Below are 18,372 nucleotides of genomic sequence, written 5' to 3' on the forward strand. Positions count from 1 at the left end.
TGTGAGGAGCCCCCTCTATTGGTGACTGTATATATACACACTTCTGTATGAGGAGCCCCCTCTAGTGGTGACTGTATATATATACACATCTGTATGTGAGGAGCCCGCTCTAGTGGTGACTGTATATATACACATCTGTATGTGAGGTGCTCCCTCTGGTGGTGACTGTATATATACACATCTGTATGTGAGGAGCCGCCTCTAGTGGTGACTGTATATATATACACATCTGTATGTGAGGAGCTCCCTCTAGTGGTGACTGTATATATACACATCTGTATGTGAGGAGCCCCCTCTAGTAATGACTGTATATATATACACATCTGTATATGAGGAGCTCCCTCTAGTGGTGACTGTATATATATACATCTGTATGTGAGGAGCCGCCTCTAGTGGTGACTGTATATATATACATCTGTATGTGAAGAGACCCTTCTTGTAATGACTGTATATATATACACATCTGTATGTGAGGTGCTCCCTCTAGTGGTGACTGTATATATATACACATCTGTATGTGAAGAGCCCCCACTAGTGGAGACTGTATACATACACATCTGTATGTGAGGAGCCCCCTCTGGTGGTGACTGTATATATATATACACATCTGTATGTGAGGAGCCCCCTCTAGTGGTGACTGTATATATACACATCTGTATGTTAGGAGCCCCCTCTAGTGGTGGCTGTATATATACACATCTGTATGTGAGGAGCCCCCTCTAGTTGTGACTGTATATATACACATCTGTATGTGAGGAGCCCCCACTAGTGATGACTGTATATATACATATCTGTATGTGAGGAGCCCCCTCTAGTGGTGACTGTATATATACACACATCTGTATGTGAGGAGACCCCTCTAGTGGTGACTGTATATATACACATCTGTATGTGAGGAGTCCCCTCTAGTGGTGACTGTATATATACACATCTGTATGTGAGGAGTCCCCTCTAGTGGTGACTGTATATATACACATCTGTATGTGAGGAGCCCCCTCTAGTGGTGACTGTATATATATACATCTGTATGTGAGGAGCCCCCTCTAGTGGTGACTGTATATATAAACATCTGTATGTGAGGAGTCCCCTCTAGTGGTGAATGTATATATACACATCTGTATGTGAGGAGCCCCCTCTAGTGATCACTGTATATATACATCTGTATGTGAGGAGTCCCCTCTAGTAGAGACTATATATATACACATCTGTATGTGAGGAGCCCCCTCTAGTGGTGACTGTATATATACACATCTGTATGTGAGGAGCCCCCTCTAGTGGTGACTGTATATATACACATCTGTATGTGAGGAGCCCCCTCTAGTGGTGACTGTATATATATACACATCTGTATGTGAGGAGCCCCCTCTAGTGGTGACTGTATATATCTACATCTGTATGTGAGGAGCCCCCTCTAGTGGTGACTGTATATATACACATCTGTATGTGAGGAGCCCCCTCTATTGGTGACTGTATATATACACATCTGTATGTGAGGAACCCCCTCTAGTGGTGACTGTATATACACATCTGTATGTGAGGAGCTCCCTCTAGTGGTGACTGTATATACACATCTGTATGTGAGGAGCTCCCTCTAGTGGTGACTGTATATATATACATATCTGTATGTGAGGAGCCCCCTCTAGTGGTGACGGTACATATTTACACATCTGTTTGTGAGAAGCCCCCTCTAGTGGTCACTGTATATATACACATCTGTATGTGAGGAGCTCCCTCTAGTGGTGACTGTATATATACACATCTGTATGTGAGGTGCTCCCTCTGGTGGTGACTGTATATGTACACATCTGTATGTGAGGAGCCCCCTCTAGTGGTGACTGTATATATATACACATCTGTATGTGAGGAGCCGTCTCTAGTGGTGACTGTATATATATATACACATCTGTATGTGAGGAGCTCCCTCTAGTGGTGACTGTATATATACACATCTGTATGTGAGGAGCCCCCTCTAGTGGTGACTGTATATATATACACATCTGTATGTGAGGTGCTCCCTCTAGTGGTGACTGTATATATATACACATCTGTATGTGAGGAACCCCCACTAGTTGAGACTGTACAGTCATGGCCAAAAGTTTTGAGAATGACACCAAAATTATATTTTCACATGATCTGCTGGCCTCTGGTTTTTATTAGTGTTTGTCTGATGTTTATATCACATACAGAAATATAATTGCAATCATATTATGAGTACCAATAGGTTATATTGACAGTTAGAATGAGTTAATGCAGCAAGTCAATATTTGCAGTGTTGCCCCTTCTTCTTCAAGACCTCTGTAATTCTCCCTGGCATGCTCTCAATCAACTTTTGGACCAAATCCTGACTGATAGCAGTCCATTCTTGCATAATCAATGCTTGCATTTTGCCAGAATTTGTTTGTTTTTGTTTGTCCACCCGTCTCTTGATGATTGACCACAAGTTCTCAATGGGATTAAGATCTGGAGAGTTTCCAGGCCATGGACCCAAAATCTCTATGTTATGTTCCATGAGCCATTTAGTTATCACCTTTGCTTTATGGCAAGGTGCTCCATCATGCTGGAAAAGGCATTGTTGGGCGCCAAACTGCTCTTGGACGGTTGGGAGAAGTTGCTCTTGGAGGACATTCTGGTACCATTCTTTATTCATGGCTGTGTTTTTAGGCAAGACTGTGAGTGAGCCGATTCCCTTGGCTGAGAAGCAACCCCACACATGAATGGTTTCAGGATGCTTTACAGTTGGCATGAGACAAGACTGGTGGTAGCGCTCACCTCTTCTTCTCCGAATAAGCTGTTTTCCAGATGTCCCAAACAATCGAAAAGGGGATTCATCAGAGAAAATGACTTTGCCCCAGTCCTCAGCAGTCCACTTTCTGTACCTTTTGCAGAATATCAGTCGGTCCCTGATGTTTTTTCTGGAGAGAAGTGGCTTCTTTGCTGCCCTCCTTGAAACCAGCCCTTGCTCAAAGAGTCTCCGCCTCACAGTGCGTGCAGAAGCACTCACACCAGCCTGCTGCCATTCCTGAGCAAGCTCGGCACTGCTGGTTGTCCGATCCCGCAGCTGAAACAGTTTTAAGATACAGTCCTGGCGCTTGCTGGTCTTTCTTGGGCGCCCTGGAGCCTTTTTGACAGCAATGGAAGCTCTCTCCTTGAAGTTCTTGATGATGCGATAGATTGTTGACTGAGGTGCAATCTTTGTAGCTGCGATACTCTTCCCTGTTAGGCCATTTTTGTGCAGTGCAATGATGGCTGCACGTGTTTCTTTAGAGATAACCATGGTTAACTGAAGAGGAACAATGATACCAAGAACCAGCCTCCTTTTAAAGTGTCCAGTGATGTTATTCTTACTTAATCATGACTGATTGATCGCCAGCCCTGTCCTCATCAACACCCACACCTGTGTTAATGGATCAATCACTAAAACAATGTTAGCTGCTCCTTTTAAGGCAGGACTGCAATGATGTTGAAATGTGTTTTGGGGGTTAAAGTTCATTTTCTGAGCAAATATTGACTTTGCAAGTACAGTAATTGCTGTTAAGCTGATCACTCTTTGACATTCAGGAGTATATGCAAATTGCCATTACAAAAAATGAAGCAGCAAACTTTGGAAAAATTACTATTTGTCTCATTCTCAATACTTTTGGCCATGACTGTATACATACACATCTGTATGTGAGGAGCCCCCTCTGGTGGTGACAGTATATATATATATACACATCTGTATGTGAGGAGCCCCCTCTAGTGGTGACTGTATATATACACATCTGTATGTTAGGAGCCCCCTCTAGTGGTGGCTGTATATATACACATCTGTATGTGAGGAGCCCCCTCTAGTGGTGACTGTATATATACACATCTGTATGTGAGGAGCCCCTACTAGTGGTGACTGTATATATACATATCTGTATGTGAGGAGCCCCCTCTAGTGGTGACTGTATATATACACACATCTGTATGTGAGGAGCCCCCTCTAGTGGTGACTGTATATATACACATCTGTATGTGAGGAGTCCCCTCTAGTGGTGACTGTATATATACACATCTGTATGTGAGGAGTCCCCTCTAGTGGTGACTGTATATATACACATCTGTATGTGAGGAGCCCCCTCTAGTGGTGATTGTATATATATACATCTGTATGTGAGGAGCCCCCTCTAGTGGTGACTGTATATATAAACATCTGTATGTGAGGAGTCCCCTCTAGTGGTGAATGTATATATACACATCTGTATGTGAGGAGCCCCCTCTAGTGATCACTGTATATATACATCTGTTTGTGAGGAGCCTCCTCTAGTGATCACTGTATATATACATCTGTATGTGAGGAGTCCCCTCTAGTAGAGACTATATATATACACATCTGTATGTGAGGAGCCCCCTCTAGTGGTGACTGTATATATACACATCTGTATGTGAGGAGCCCCCTCTAGTGGTGACTGTATATATATATACATATCTGTATGTGAGGCACCCCCTCTTGTGTTGACTGTATACATGCACATCTGTATGTGAGGAGCCCCCTCTAGTGGTGACTGTATATATATACACATCTGTATGTGAGGAGCCCCCTCTATTGGTGACTGTATATATACACATCTGTATGTGAGGAGCCCCCTCTAGTGGTGACTGTATATACACATCTGTATGTGAGGAGCTCCCTCTAGTGGTGTCTGTATATACACATCTGTATGTGAGGAGCCCCCTCTAGTGGTGACTGTATATATATATACATATCTGTATGTGAGGAGCTCCCTCTAGTGGTGACTGTATATATATACATATCTGTATGTGAGAAGCCCCCTCTAGTGGTCACTGTATATATACACATCTGTATGTTAGGAGCCCCCTCTAGTGGTGACTGTATACATATACATCTGTATGTGAGGAGCCCCCTCTAGTGGTGACTGTATACTTATACATCTGTATGTGAGGAGCCCCCTCTAGTGGTGACTGTATATATATATACATCTGTATGTGAGGAGCCCCCTCTAGTGGTGACTGTATATATACATCTGTATGTGAGGAGCCCCCTCTAGTGGTGACTGTATATATATACATCTGTATGTGAGGAGCCCCCTCTAGTGGTGACTGTGCATATATACATCTGTATGTGAGGAGCCCCCTCTAGTTGTGATTGTATATAAACACATCTGTATGTGAGGAGCCCCCTCTAGTGGTGACTGTATATATTTACATCTGTATGTGAGGAGCCCCCTCTAGTGGTGACTGTATATATACACATCTGTATGTGAGGAGCCCCCTCTAGTGGTGACTGTATATACACATCTGTATGTGAGGAGCCCCCTCTAGTTGTGACTGTATATACACATCTATATCTGAGGAGCTCCCTCTAGTTGTGACTGTATATATACACATCTGTATGTGAGGAGCCCCCTATAGTGGTGACTGTATATATACACATCTGTATGTGAGAGACACTTCTAGTAATGACTGTATATATACACATCTGTATGTGAGGAGCCTCCTCTAGTGGTGACTGTATATATACACATCTGTATGTGAGGAGCCCGCTCTAGTGGTGACTGTATATATACACATCTGTATGTGAGGAGCTCCCTCTAGTGGTGACTGTATATATACACATCTGTATGTGAGGTGCTCCCTCTGGTGGTGACTGTATATGCACACATCTGTATGTGAGGAGCCGCCTCTAGTGGTGACTGTATATATATACACATCTGTATGTGAAGAGCTCCCTCTAGTGGTGACTGTATATATACACATCTGTATGTGAAGAGCTCCCTCTAGTGGTGACTGTATATATATACACATCTGTATGTGAGGAGCCGCCTCTAGTGGTGACTGTATATATATATATACACATCTGTATGTGATGAGCTCCCTCTAGTGGTGACTGTATATATACACATCTGTATGTGAGGAGCCCCCTCTAGTGGTGACTGTATATATATATACATCTGTATGTGAGGAGCCCCCTCTAGTGGTGACTGTATATATATATATATACATCTGTATGTGAGGAGCCGCCTCTAGTGGTGACTGTATATATATACATCTGTATGTGAAGAGACCCTTCTTGTAATGACTGTATATATATATACACATCTGTATGTGAGGTTCTCCCTCTAGTGGTGACTGTATATATATACACATCTGTATGTGAGGAGTCCCCACTAGTGGAGACTGTATACATACACATCTGTATGTGAGGAGCCCCCTCTGGTGGTGACTGTATATATATATACACATCTGTATGTGAGGAGCCCCCTCTAGTGGTGACTGTATATATACACATCTGTATGTTAGGGCCTCCTCTAGTGGTGGCTGTATATATACACATCTGTATGTGAGGAGCCCCCTCTAGTGGTGACTGTATATATACACATCTGTATGTGAGGAGCCCCTGTGATGAACCTGTAGCCGCCATCTTGGTAATGATAAATCATATCCAGGGATGGCCACACTTCAGCAGCCCCCACCCTTGGGACCTTCTGTTAAAACGTCAACTAGATAGTTTCCCCCCATCCAGGCTCCTGTAAGATAAGAAGCCTACTTAACACTTGAATGCTAGGAGCTTCAAAGACTTCGAGAGGAAACACAGCCAGCAGGGGGGGGTGCTTCGTCTATCTGTACCTGACCATTTGTCCCATAGGACTAGTTTCTTTGTCTGTCACAAGCATGGAGGCATAAGATATAGAAACATGAATAGTACACGCATGTTGCGTGGGATGGGCCAATAAAAAAATATCACGGCGTCCCGGAGCCATTGCGCACACAAGCCTCCGCGGTAGACGTTTGTACGTGCTCTGGAAGCCAAGATATAGCGCTGAGCCATTCCTGAGGACCGTATGGTATCATAATTGATATCAAAAGGTCGGTTACGGCGGCCCGAATCCATGGGAACCCCTGGGGGTATCATGAGACCATCCCCGAAGAAGTTATTGGGTTCCATAGAATTTGGGCTTCTGATCGAAGTTAGACCTGAGGGTGGAGACTGAGCCAGCTGACCTCACCAGCAGTGGGCGGGACGGGGCAGGTAAGATAGCAGGACAGACAAGAGACAAGTCAGTCTTGACCCAAGAGTGGTGTGCTGAACATCTGAGCACCAGCTGAGGCCACCAAGGGGAGGAGCAGTTTGACCATGCGGTGGTAGGCCTCAGCCTGTAACAAAGAACCGTGCCTGCGACCGCAGAATCCTCTCCCTGCGTCACAAGAAAATCAAGAAACCGGTAACTGATATGCTGTGGTGATTCTGTGTGTTGTATTCCATTGTTGTATAGTTTAGCCTGACCTTATACCTGTGTATATTTAGTTGTATATCGTGTATCTAGTGTATTATTATAATCAATTACCTCAAGTAATTGTGGGCCTGCCTTTTATTCTGCATAACGAACGCACGTCCGTGTGAGCTCGGCTCAAGCCAAAAACGCTACCCAGGGTTGGTTCCTGACCCGATATAGGCCCATTCACGGACTGGGCGTATATCTAAAATAGGGACTGGTGGCAGCATACCAACTGGGGATTGGGGAAGGCTGGTAGTGACGGTCGGAGGTTCAGATATATATATTCCTGGCGCGGCCAAGGAAGATATATATACCGCCCTCACTACAGAGGGCCCCGATACCCAGTAGGTTACAGGACAGTCTCCCTGGCGACCGCTTATCCTAGGTGCAGTTCCTTGACTGACCTGAGGCTAAGAGGGCGCTAGCGAGTTGTGCTGTGTAGTGACGTTACGGTTTAGTGACGTTGAAGGGATAACACACTACCGTGTTCCCTGCGCTGGTTGCAGCTTCCTGGCACTACTTTCTCTAGGTGCAGTACCTTGACTGACCTGAGAGGTAAGGGGGCGCCAGAGAGCTGCACCCACCGGCCGGCTTTCATCACATTGGTGGCAGAGCGGTGGGATTGCAGAATAATAGTGTTGTGGGACCCCTACTCCCAGGCACTAAAGACTGCCAGTGGTAACTTCCACTGCTGGAGTCTTAAGGTCAGCCCAACATTAGACGGTCAGGCTAAAAGTATAACAAGGTGTGTGCAAACTCAGGGTTGCAGCGGTGTCGGTTACCAAGATGGCAGACGGCACCAGGAGCAAGACCCTGCAGGAGGCTAATGCTACGGTCCATGTGGCAGGAGGGGAGGACATTGTTACTCATGGCGAGGAGGAGTCCAGCCCGGGCACCTCAGGGAGCCAGTCCCCAGTATACGGTCCCGCAGTGGGCTGCCCACCACCTACCCAGCCCAGCCTGTCCAGATCACAAGCCCTTTTACAAGCGGCTATGGCAAGTCTCCAGTCTCATGGCGATGCCGTCTACAAAACCCTCCTGGCAGCATCAGAGAAGGCAGCGGAGGAGGAGCGCGAAGCTGCGGAGCGCCGGGAGGCTGCGGAGCGTGCAGAGCGGGCTGCAGAGCGCCGGGAGGCTGCGGAGCGTGAAGCTGCAGAGCGTGCAGAGCGAGCTGCGGAGCGCCAGCACCAACTGGACCTGGCCCAGCGGGGGCTTCCGCTAGAGCAACCAACCCATCAGGAGACCAAGTCGTCCAAAGTCCGAGCTGAGGACTTCCCTCTACTGGAGAAGGATGGGGACCTGGACTCCTTTCTGGTGGCATTTGAACGGACCTGTCTTCAGCACCATCTGGCCCGGGATCAGTGGGCCAGATACCTGACCCCCCGTTTGAGGGGTAAGTCCCTGGATGCCTTGGGGGACTTACCTGCCGGGGAGGTACAGAACTACGACTGCATCAAGCGGGCCCTGATCCGGCAGTACAACCTCACTCCCGAGTCGTACCGCCAGAAGTTCCGGAGCCTGCTGCGTGGCCCCAAGGACACCTGGACCGATCATATGCGGGCGCTGTTGAGAGCCGCAGAGCACTGGACCTCGGGTCTAGCGCTTACTACCCGCCAGGAGGTCCAGGAACTGTTCGTCACGGAGCAGTTCTTGTGGAACTGCCCAGAGGACCTCCGACAGTTCCTCCGTGACCGAAAACCAACAGGGGCTTCTGCTACAGCCGCCCTGGCAGACGAGTATGCCAATAACAGGGCGCCTGAGCTGAAGAAGTCTGCCAGCAGCACCTGGAGAGGGGGTAAGCCCAGTCATGCCCCTGTTTCCCCGGCCCCTAGAACACAAGGGGTGTATCCCCCTGTTGCCCTCTCCAGGCAAGGACCAGACGTAAGACGTTGTCATCTATGCAACAAACCAGGACACTTTAGGGCTGAGTGTCCCCAGCGCCAAAAGACCCCATCCCAGTCCCAGAGAGCGCCCAATGTTTTGTGTGTGGGAGGGGGTGGTGGTAGGTCCCTGGACAACATCCAACCCGTCACCATAGGCCGTTCTGCGGTCATGGGACTGCGGGACACGGGCGCTGAACGAACACTGGTACGGCCTGAGGTGGTGTCCCCCCAGGACTTGGTACCAGGAAAGACTCTTTCCGTCTCCGGGGTTGGAGGCGTGGAGCCGGCACTTCCCGTTGCCATGGTGTATTTGGACTGGGGTGCCGGAAGGGGGATGCGGGAGGTGGGAGTAACGCCAAATATTCCCGCAAATGTTTTATTAGGGACCGACTTGGGGCGTCTAGTATCGCAGTATGTACCCTCTGAACCCCCAAGTTCGGCCCCCCAAGAGTGTATTGATTTGTCTGCTGCTAATGCCAACCATGTTGTATGTAGTGTGTGTCCTGCTGAGGAGGAGGGAGTGAAACCTGAGGGTAACACCTGCACAGACACAACACAAACAGGGTTAGTGAAAGCAGGTGGGGAGTGTGGGGATGCCCGCAGAGGTGCTCAGCCGGCGTGCCGTGACCTCTTGTCCTCCGGTGAGGGAGGGGGCGGGCAGGATTCTGTAGAGGGAAGCTCAGGGATGGAGAGGGGGGCAGCTACCGGCAGTGTAGGGCTCCCAGGGGTATCCAGGCTGCTGAGTATAGGCCCACTGCAGGGGAAGGAACAGGCCATGGGGGGAGGGGGGGTCCCAGGAGAGGAGCCGCCAGGTAAGACCCCAGGGCAGGAGTTCCCCACATCCGAGATGTCCAAAGGCCTAGGAAGCCTGCCTGATCGGGCGGCTTGGTCAGAAACAGAGGGGAAGCAGGCACTACCCACGGTCACAGCGGTCATAGCCGCTGTCACCAGGAGTGTGAGCGCCGGAGCCCAAGGAGCCTTGCAGAGGTCCGACGGCTTCCCCACTTCTGACCAAGTGTCTGCCGGGTCAGACAGCGGCCAGGTGACATGCCCGGAGGGGCTGACGGAGGATGTGGCAGTTTCGTCGATTCTGGCCACATCAAGTCAGGAATTTCAGGCTGCGTTGGAAGCAGACGACAGCCTGAAAGCTCTCAAGGAACAGGCGGCACAGCCTCCCATGGAGTCAGACTGCGAGCGTGTGGTCTGGGACCAGGGACGGCTGTACCGGGTAACGGTCCAGCAGGGTTCACCGGAGGCGTGGCCCAGGGACCGACAGTTAGTGGTACCCTATCCGTTCAGGGCGGAATTGTTGCGGATCGCACACGAGATTCCGATGGCCGGACACCTAGGGATCGCTAAAACCAAGGCCAGGATAGCTCAGCATTTCTACTGGCCTGGGATGGGAGCCGCGGTGGGTGCCTACTGCCGTTCGTGTGACACCTGTCAGAGGGTGGGGAAGGCGGGGCCGCGCCCCAAAGCCCCACTGGTAACTCTGCCAATCATCGAAGAGCCTTTCTCGAGGGTTGCTGTGGATCTTATTGGACCTCTGTCCACTCCCAGCCACTCCGGGAAATGCTTCATACTCACGGTAGTGGACTATGCCACCCGGTACCCGGAAGCGGTAGCTTTGTCGTCCATTCGGGCCGACAAGGTGGCTACCGCCTTACTGGAGATCTTCTCCAGAGTGGGTTTCCCCCAAGAAATGCTCACCGACCGAGGGACCCAGTTCATGTCGCGGCTGATGGAGTCCCTCTGTAAGCAAATGCAGGTGCAACATCTGGTGGCCAGCCCGTATCACCCACAGACTAATGGCCTGTGTGAGCGGTTCAATGGCACCTTAAAGCAGATGCTTAAGATGTTGGTCGACTCCCACGGGAGAGACTGGGAGCGTTACCTCCCACACCTCCTATTTGCTTACCGGGAGGTTCCGCAGGCCTCAACGGGGTTCTCCCCCTTTGAGCTCCTGTACGGGCGACGGGTACGGGGCCCCCTGGCTCTGGTGAAGGAAGCATGGGAAGGGGATTTGGCCACCCCCGAGGTGTCGGTCATCGAGTATGTCGTGCGCCACCGGGACAGGATGATGGCCTTGGCAAAGCTGGTGCAGGACAATATGGCCCAGGCCCAGGCCGACCAGAAGCGGTGGTACGACCAGAATGCTTGTGAGAGGACCTACCAGGTGGGTCAAAAGGTGTGGGTACTGGTCCCCGTACCACAGAACAAGCTTCAGGCAGCCTGGGAAGGTCCCTACTTCGTGCACCAGAAACTCAATGCCGTCACCTATCTGGTCACCCTGGATCACGCCCGTGGAAGGAGGAAGGCCTTCCACGTGAACATGATGAAGGCTCATCATGAGCGGGAAGCGACTGCCCACCCAGTGTGCAACCTTCCCGAGGAAGGAGAGGTAGAAACCCTCCTGGATCTGCTCACCCAAGCCAAGGCGGGTGGGTCCATCGAGGATGTGGGGGTTGGCCACCAGCTCACGGAGGACCAACGGTCCCAGCTGGGGACCACCCTGCACCCCTTCCGGGGGCTGTTCAGCAGCCTGCCCGGAAGGACTGAGATGGCTGTCCACGACGTGGACACTGGCGATCACCCGCCGATCCGGCGTTCAGCATATCGGGTCTCTTTCGAGGTGCAGGGAAACATGCGCCAAGAGATAGACGAGATGCTGAAGCTGGGGGTGATCCAGGCATCCAGCAGCGCGTGGGCCTCGCCTGTAGTCCTCGTACCAAAGAAGGACCGAACTACACGGTTCTGCGTGGACTACCGGGGGCTCAACGCTGTAACGGTCACCGATGCGTTCCCCATACCACGCATCGATGACCTGCTCGATCGGATGGCCGGGGCTAAGTACCTGACCATCATGGATCTGAGCCGGGGGTACTGGCAGATTCCTCTGACCCCCGCGGCAAGGGAACGCTCTGCCTTTATCACCCCTTTTGGACTGTACGAGTCCACAGTGATGCCATTCGGCATGAAGAATGCCCCTGCCACTTTTCAGCGGATGGTCAATACGCTGCTTGAGGGACTTGAAGGGTACGCGGCTGCGTACTTGGACGATATTGCAGTCTTCAGTCCCACTTGGGAGGATCACCTAGAGCACCTGCGGCAGGTGCTCGGTCGGATCCACCGGGCAGGCTTGACCATCAAGCCGGAAAAGTGCCAGCTGGGCATGAGTGAGGTCCTCTACCTGGGTCACCGGGTAGGCGGGGGGGTTCTGAAGCCAGAACCGGGGAAAGTGGATGCCATCGCATCCTGGCCCACTCCTAGGACCAAAAAGCAGGTGATGTCCTTCTTGGGGACCGCCGGGTACTATAGGAGGTTCGTCCCACACTATAGCACCCTGGCCAAGCCCCTGACGGACCTCACCAAGAAGAAGCTGCCCGTCGCAGTCGACTGGACAGTCGCCTGCGAGACAGCTTTCGGGGCACTCAAGGCCGCCCTAAGTAGCTCCCCTGTACTGCAAGCTGCCGACTTCGACCGGCCGTTTGTGGTACAGACCGACGCCAGTGACTTTGGCCTCGGTGCTGTGCTAAGTCAGGTCAACACGACAGGCCAGGAACATCCTGTCTTGTACCTGAGCAGGAAGCTACTGCCCCGGGAGGTGGCTTACTCCACGGTGGAAAAAGAATGCCTGGCAATTGTATGGGCCCTGCAGCGTCTGCAGCCCTACTTGTACGGGAGCCATTTCACCGTGGAGACGGACCACAACCCCCTCAGCTGGTTACACACGGTCTCTGGGTCGAATGGCAGGTTGCTACGCTGGAGCCTCGCTCTCCAGCAGTACCACTTCTCCATTCGCCACAGAAGAGGCCGTGACCACGGTAACGCTGACGGGTTATCCCGGCAAGGGGAGGGTGCAGAAGGACGCACGGGGGAACACAGGAATGTGCTACCCCCTCGCGCCCTCGTATAGGGGGAGGTGTGATGAACCTGTAGCCGCCATCTTGGTAATGATAAATCATATCCAGGGATGGCCACACTTCAGCAGCCCCCACCCTTGGGACCTTCTGTTAAAACGTCAACTAGATAGTTTCCCCCCATCCAGGCTCCTGTAAGATAAGAAGCCTACTTAACACTTGAATGCTAGGAGCTTCAAAGACTTCGAGAGGAAACACAGCCAGCAGGGGGGGGTGCTTCGTCTATCTGTACCTGACCATTTGTCCCATAGGACTAGTTTCTTTGTCTGTCACAAGCATGGAGGCATAAGATATAGAAACATGAATAGTACACGCATGTTGCGTGGGATGGGCCAATAAAAAAATATCACGGCGTCCCGGAGCCATTGCGCACACAAGCCTCCGCGGTAGACGTTTGTACGTGCTCTGGAAGCCAAGATATAGCGCGGAGCCATTCCTGAGGACCGTATGGTATCATAATTGATATCAAAAGGTCGGTTACGGCGGCCCGAATCCATGGGAACCCCTGGGGGTATCATGAGACCATCCCAGAAGAAGTTATTGGGTTCCATAGAATTTGGGCTTCTGATCGAAGTTAGACCTGAGGGTGGAGACTGAGCCAGCTGACCTCACCAGCAGTGGGCGGGACGGGGCAGGTAAGATAGCAGGACAGACAAGAGACAAGTCAGTCTTGACCCAAGAGTGGTGTGCTGAACATCTGAGCACCAGCTGAGGCCACCAAGGGGAGGAGCAGTTTGACCATGCGGTGGTAGGCCTCAGCCTGTAACAAAGAACCGTGCCTGCGACCGCAGAATCCTCTCCCTGCGTCACAAGAAAATCAAGAAACCGGTAACTGATATGCTGTGGTGATTCTGTGTGTTGTATTCCATTGTTGTATAGTTTAGCCTGACCTTATACCTGTGTATATTTAGTTGTATATCGTGTATCTAGTGTATTATTATAATCAATTACCTCAAGTAATTGTGGGCCTGCCTTTTATTCTGCATAACGAACGCACGTCCGTGTGAGCTCGGCTCAAGCCAAAAACGCTACCCAGGGTTGGTTCCTGACCCGATATAGGCCCATTCACGGACTGGGCGTATATCTAAAATAGGGACTGGTGGCAGCATACCAACTGGGGATTGGGGAAGGCTGGTAGTGACGGTCGGAGGTTCAGATATATATATTCCTGGCGCGGCCAAGGAAGATATATATACCGCCCTCACTACAGAGGGCCCCGATACCCAGTAGGTTACAGGACAGTCTCCCTGGCGACCGCTTATCCTAGGTGCAGTTCCTTGACTGACCTGAGGCTAAGAGGGCGCTAGCGAGTTGTGCTGTGTAGTGACGTTACGGTTTAGTGACGTTGAAGGGATAGCACACTACCGTGTTCCCTGCGCTGGTTGCAGCTTCCTGGCACTACTTTCTCTAGGTGCAGTACCTTGACTGACCTGAGAGGTAAGGGGGCGCCAGAGAGCTGCACCCACCGGCCGGCTTTCATCACAATCAGTATGTGAGGAGCCCCCTCTAGTGGTGACTGTATATATACACATCTGTATGTGAGGAGCCCCCTCTAGTGGTGACTGTATATATATTCACATCTGTATGTGAGGAGCCCCCTCTAGTGGTGACTGTATATATACATATCTGTATGTGAGGAGCCCCCTCTATTGGTGAATGTATATATACACATCTGTATGTGAGGAGCCCCCTCTAGTGGTGACTGTATATATACACATCTATATGTGAGGAGCTCCCTCTAGTGGTGACTGTATATATACACATCTGTATGTGAGGAGCCCCCTCTAGTGGTGACTGTATATATACACATCTGTATGTGAGGAGCCCCCTCTAGTGGTGACTGTATATATACACGTCTGTATGTGAGGAGCCCCCTCTAGTGGTTACTGTATATATATATATATATATATATACTTCTGTATGTGAGGAGTCCCCTCTAGTGGTGAATGTATATATACACATCTGTATGTGAGGAGCCCCCTCTAGTGGTGACTGTATATATACACATCTGTATGTGAGGAGCCCCCTCTAGTGGTGAATGTATATATAGACATCTGTATGTGAGCATCTCCCTCTAGTGGTGACTGTATATATACACATCTGTATGTGAGGAGCCCCCTCTAGTGGTGACTGTATATACACATCTTTATGTGAGGAGCCCCCTCTAGTGGTGAATGAATATATACACATATGTATGTGAGGATCCCCCTCTAGTGGTGACTGTATATATACACATCTGTATGTGAGGAGTCCCCTCTAGTGGTGAATGAATATATACACATCTGTATGTGAGGAGCTCCCTCTAGTGGTGACTGTATATATACACATCTGTATGTGAGGAGCCCCCTCTGGTGGTGACTGTATATACACATCTTTATGTGAGTAGCTCCCTCTAGTGGTGACTGTGTATATACACATCTGTATGTGAGGAGCCTCCTCTAGTCGTGACTGTGTATATTCACATCTGTATTTGAGTAGCTCCCTCTAGTGGTGACTGTATATATACACATCTGTATGTGAAGAGCTCCCTCTAGTGGTGACTGTATATATACACATCTGCATGTGAGGAAATCCCTCTAGTGGTGACTGTATATATACACATCTTTATGTGAGGAGCCTCCTCTAGTGGTGACTGTATATATACACATCTGTATGTTAGGAGCCCCCTCTTGTGGTGACTGTATATATACACATCTGTATGTGAGGAGCTCCCTCTAGTGGTGACTGTATATATATATATATACATCTGTATGTGAGGAGCCCCCTCTGGTGGTGAATGTATATATACACACATCTGTATGTGAGGAGCCCCCTCTAGTGGTGACTGTATATATACACATATCTATATGTGAGGATCTCCCTCTAGTGGTGACTGTATATATATACATGTGTATGTGAGGAGCCCTTCCAGTGGTGACTGTATATATATACATCTGTATGTGAGGAGCCCCCTCTAGTGGTGACTGTATATATACACATCTGTATGTGAGGAGCCCCTGCTAGTGGTGACTGTATATATATATACATCAGTATGTGAGGAGCCCCCTCTAGTGGTGACTGTATATATACACATCTGTATGTGAGGAGCCCCCTCTAGTGGTGACTGTATATATATTCACATCTGTATGTGAGGAGCCCCCTCTAGTGGTGACTGTAAATATACATATCTGTATGTGAGGAGCCCCCTCTATTGGTGAATGTATATATACACATCTGTATGTGAGGAGCCCCCTCTAGTGGTGACTGTATATATACACATCTGTATGTGAGGAGCCCCCTCTAGTGGTGACTGTATATATACACGTCTGTATGTGAGGAGCCCCCTCTAGTGGTGACTGTATATATATATATATATACTTCTGTATGTGAGGAGTCCCCTCTAGTGGTGAATGTATATATACACGTCTGTATGTGAGGAGCCCCCTCTAGTGGTGACTGTATATATACACATCTGTATGTGAGGAGCCCCCTCTAGTGGTGACTGTATATATACATATCTGTATGTGAGGAGCCCCCTCTATTGGTGAATGTATATATACACATCTGTATGTGAGGAGCCCCCTCTAGTGGTGACTGTATATATACACATCTATATGTGAGGAGCTCCCTCTAGTGGTGACTGTATATATACACATCTGTATGTGAGGAGCCCCCTCTTGTAGTGGCTGTATATATACACATCTGTATGTGAGGAGCCCCCTCTAGTGGTGACTGTATATACACACATCTGTATGTGAGGAGCCCCCTCTAGTGGTGACTGTATATATACACATCTGTATGTGAGCAGTCCCCTCTAGTGGTGACTGTATATATACACATCTGTATGTTAGGAGCCCCCTCTTGTGGTGACTGTATATATACACATCTGTTTGTGAGGAGCTCCCTCTAGTGGTGACTGTATATATATATATGTATACATCTGTATGTGAGGAGTCCCCTCTAGTGGTGAATGTATATATACACATCTGTATGTGAGGAGCCCCCTCTAGTGGTGACTGTATATACACATCTTTATGTGAGGAGCCCCCTCTAGTGGTGAATGTATATATACACATCTGTATGTGAGCATCTCCCTCTAGTGGTGACTGTATATATACACATCTGTATGTGAGGAGCCCCCTCTAGTGGTGAATGAATATATACACATATTTATGTGAGGAGCCCCCTCTAGTGGTGACTGTATATACACACATCTGTATGTGAGGAGTCCCCTCTAGTGGTGAATGAATATATACACATCTGTATGTGAGGAGCTCCCTCTAGTGGTGACTGTATATATACACATCTGTATGTGAGGAGCCCCCTCTGGTGGTGACTGTATATACACATCTTTATGTGAGGAGCTCCCTCTAGTGGTGACTGTGTATATACACATCTGTATGTGAGGAGCCTCCTCTAGTCGTGACTGTGTATATACACATCTGTATTTGAGGAGCTCCCTCTAGTGGTGACTGTATATATACACATCTGTATGTGAAGAGCTCCCTCTAGTGGTGACTGTATATATACACATCTGCATGTGAGGAAATCCCTCTAGTGGTGACTGTATATATATACACATCTTTATGTGAGGAGCCCCCTCTAGTGGTGACTGTATATATACACATCTGTATGTTAGGAGCCCCCTCTTGTGGTGACTGTATATATACACATCTGTATGTGAGGAGCTCCCGCTAGTGGTGACTGTATATATATATATATATATATATCTGTATGTGAGGAGCCCCCTCTGGTGGTGAATGTATATATACACACATCTGTATGTGAGGAGCTCCCTCTAGTGATCACTGTATATATACATCTGTATGTGAGGAGCTCCTTCTAGTGGTGACTGTATATATATACATCTGTATGTGAGGAGCCCCCTCTAGTGGTGACTGTATATATACACATATCTATATGTGAGGATCTCCCTCTAGTGGTGACTGTATATATATACATCTGTATGTGAGGAGCCCTTCCAGTGGTGACTGTATATATACACATCTGTATGTGAGGAGCCCCCTCTAGTGGTGACTGTATATATACACATCTGTATGTGAGGAGCCCCTGCTAGTGGTGACTGTATATATATATACATCAGTATGTGAGGAGCCCCCTCTAGTGGTGACTGTATATATACACATCTGTATGTGAGGAGCCCCCTCTAGTGGTGACTGTATATATATTCACATCTGTATGTGAGTAGCCCCCTCTAGTGGTGACTGTATATATACATATCTGTATGTGAGGAGCCCCCTCTATTGGTGAATGTATATATACACATCTGTATGTGAGGAGCCCCCTCTAGTGGTGACTGTATATATA

General features: G+C 49.2%; 1 protein-coding gene across 1 annotated transcript in view; it reads left to right on the plus strand.

Annotated features, from left to right (window-relative positions):
* TRIM54 (tripartite motif containing 54) overlaps positions 1-18,372 on the plus strand; it is a 540,134-nt gene that overhangs the window by 500,422 nt on the left and 21,340 nt on the right. The window lies entirely within an intron of this gene.

Source organism: Phyllobates terribilis, unplaced genomic scaffold (assembly GCF_046119375.1).
Source record: "Phyllobates terribilis strain yellow unplaced genomic scaffold, ASM4611937v1 Scaffold_3__8_contigs__length_932513732, whole genome shotgun sequence".
NCBI classification, from domain to species: Eukaryota; Metazoa; Chordata; class Amphibia; order Anura; family Dendrobatidae; genus Phyllobates; species Phyllobates terribilis.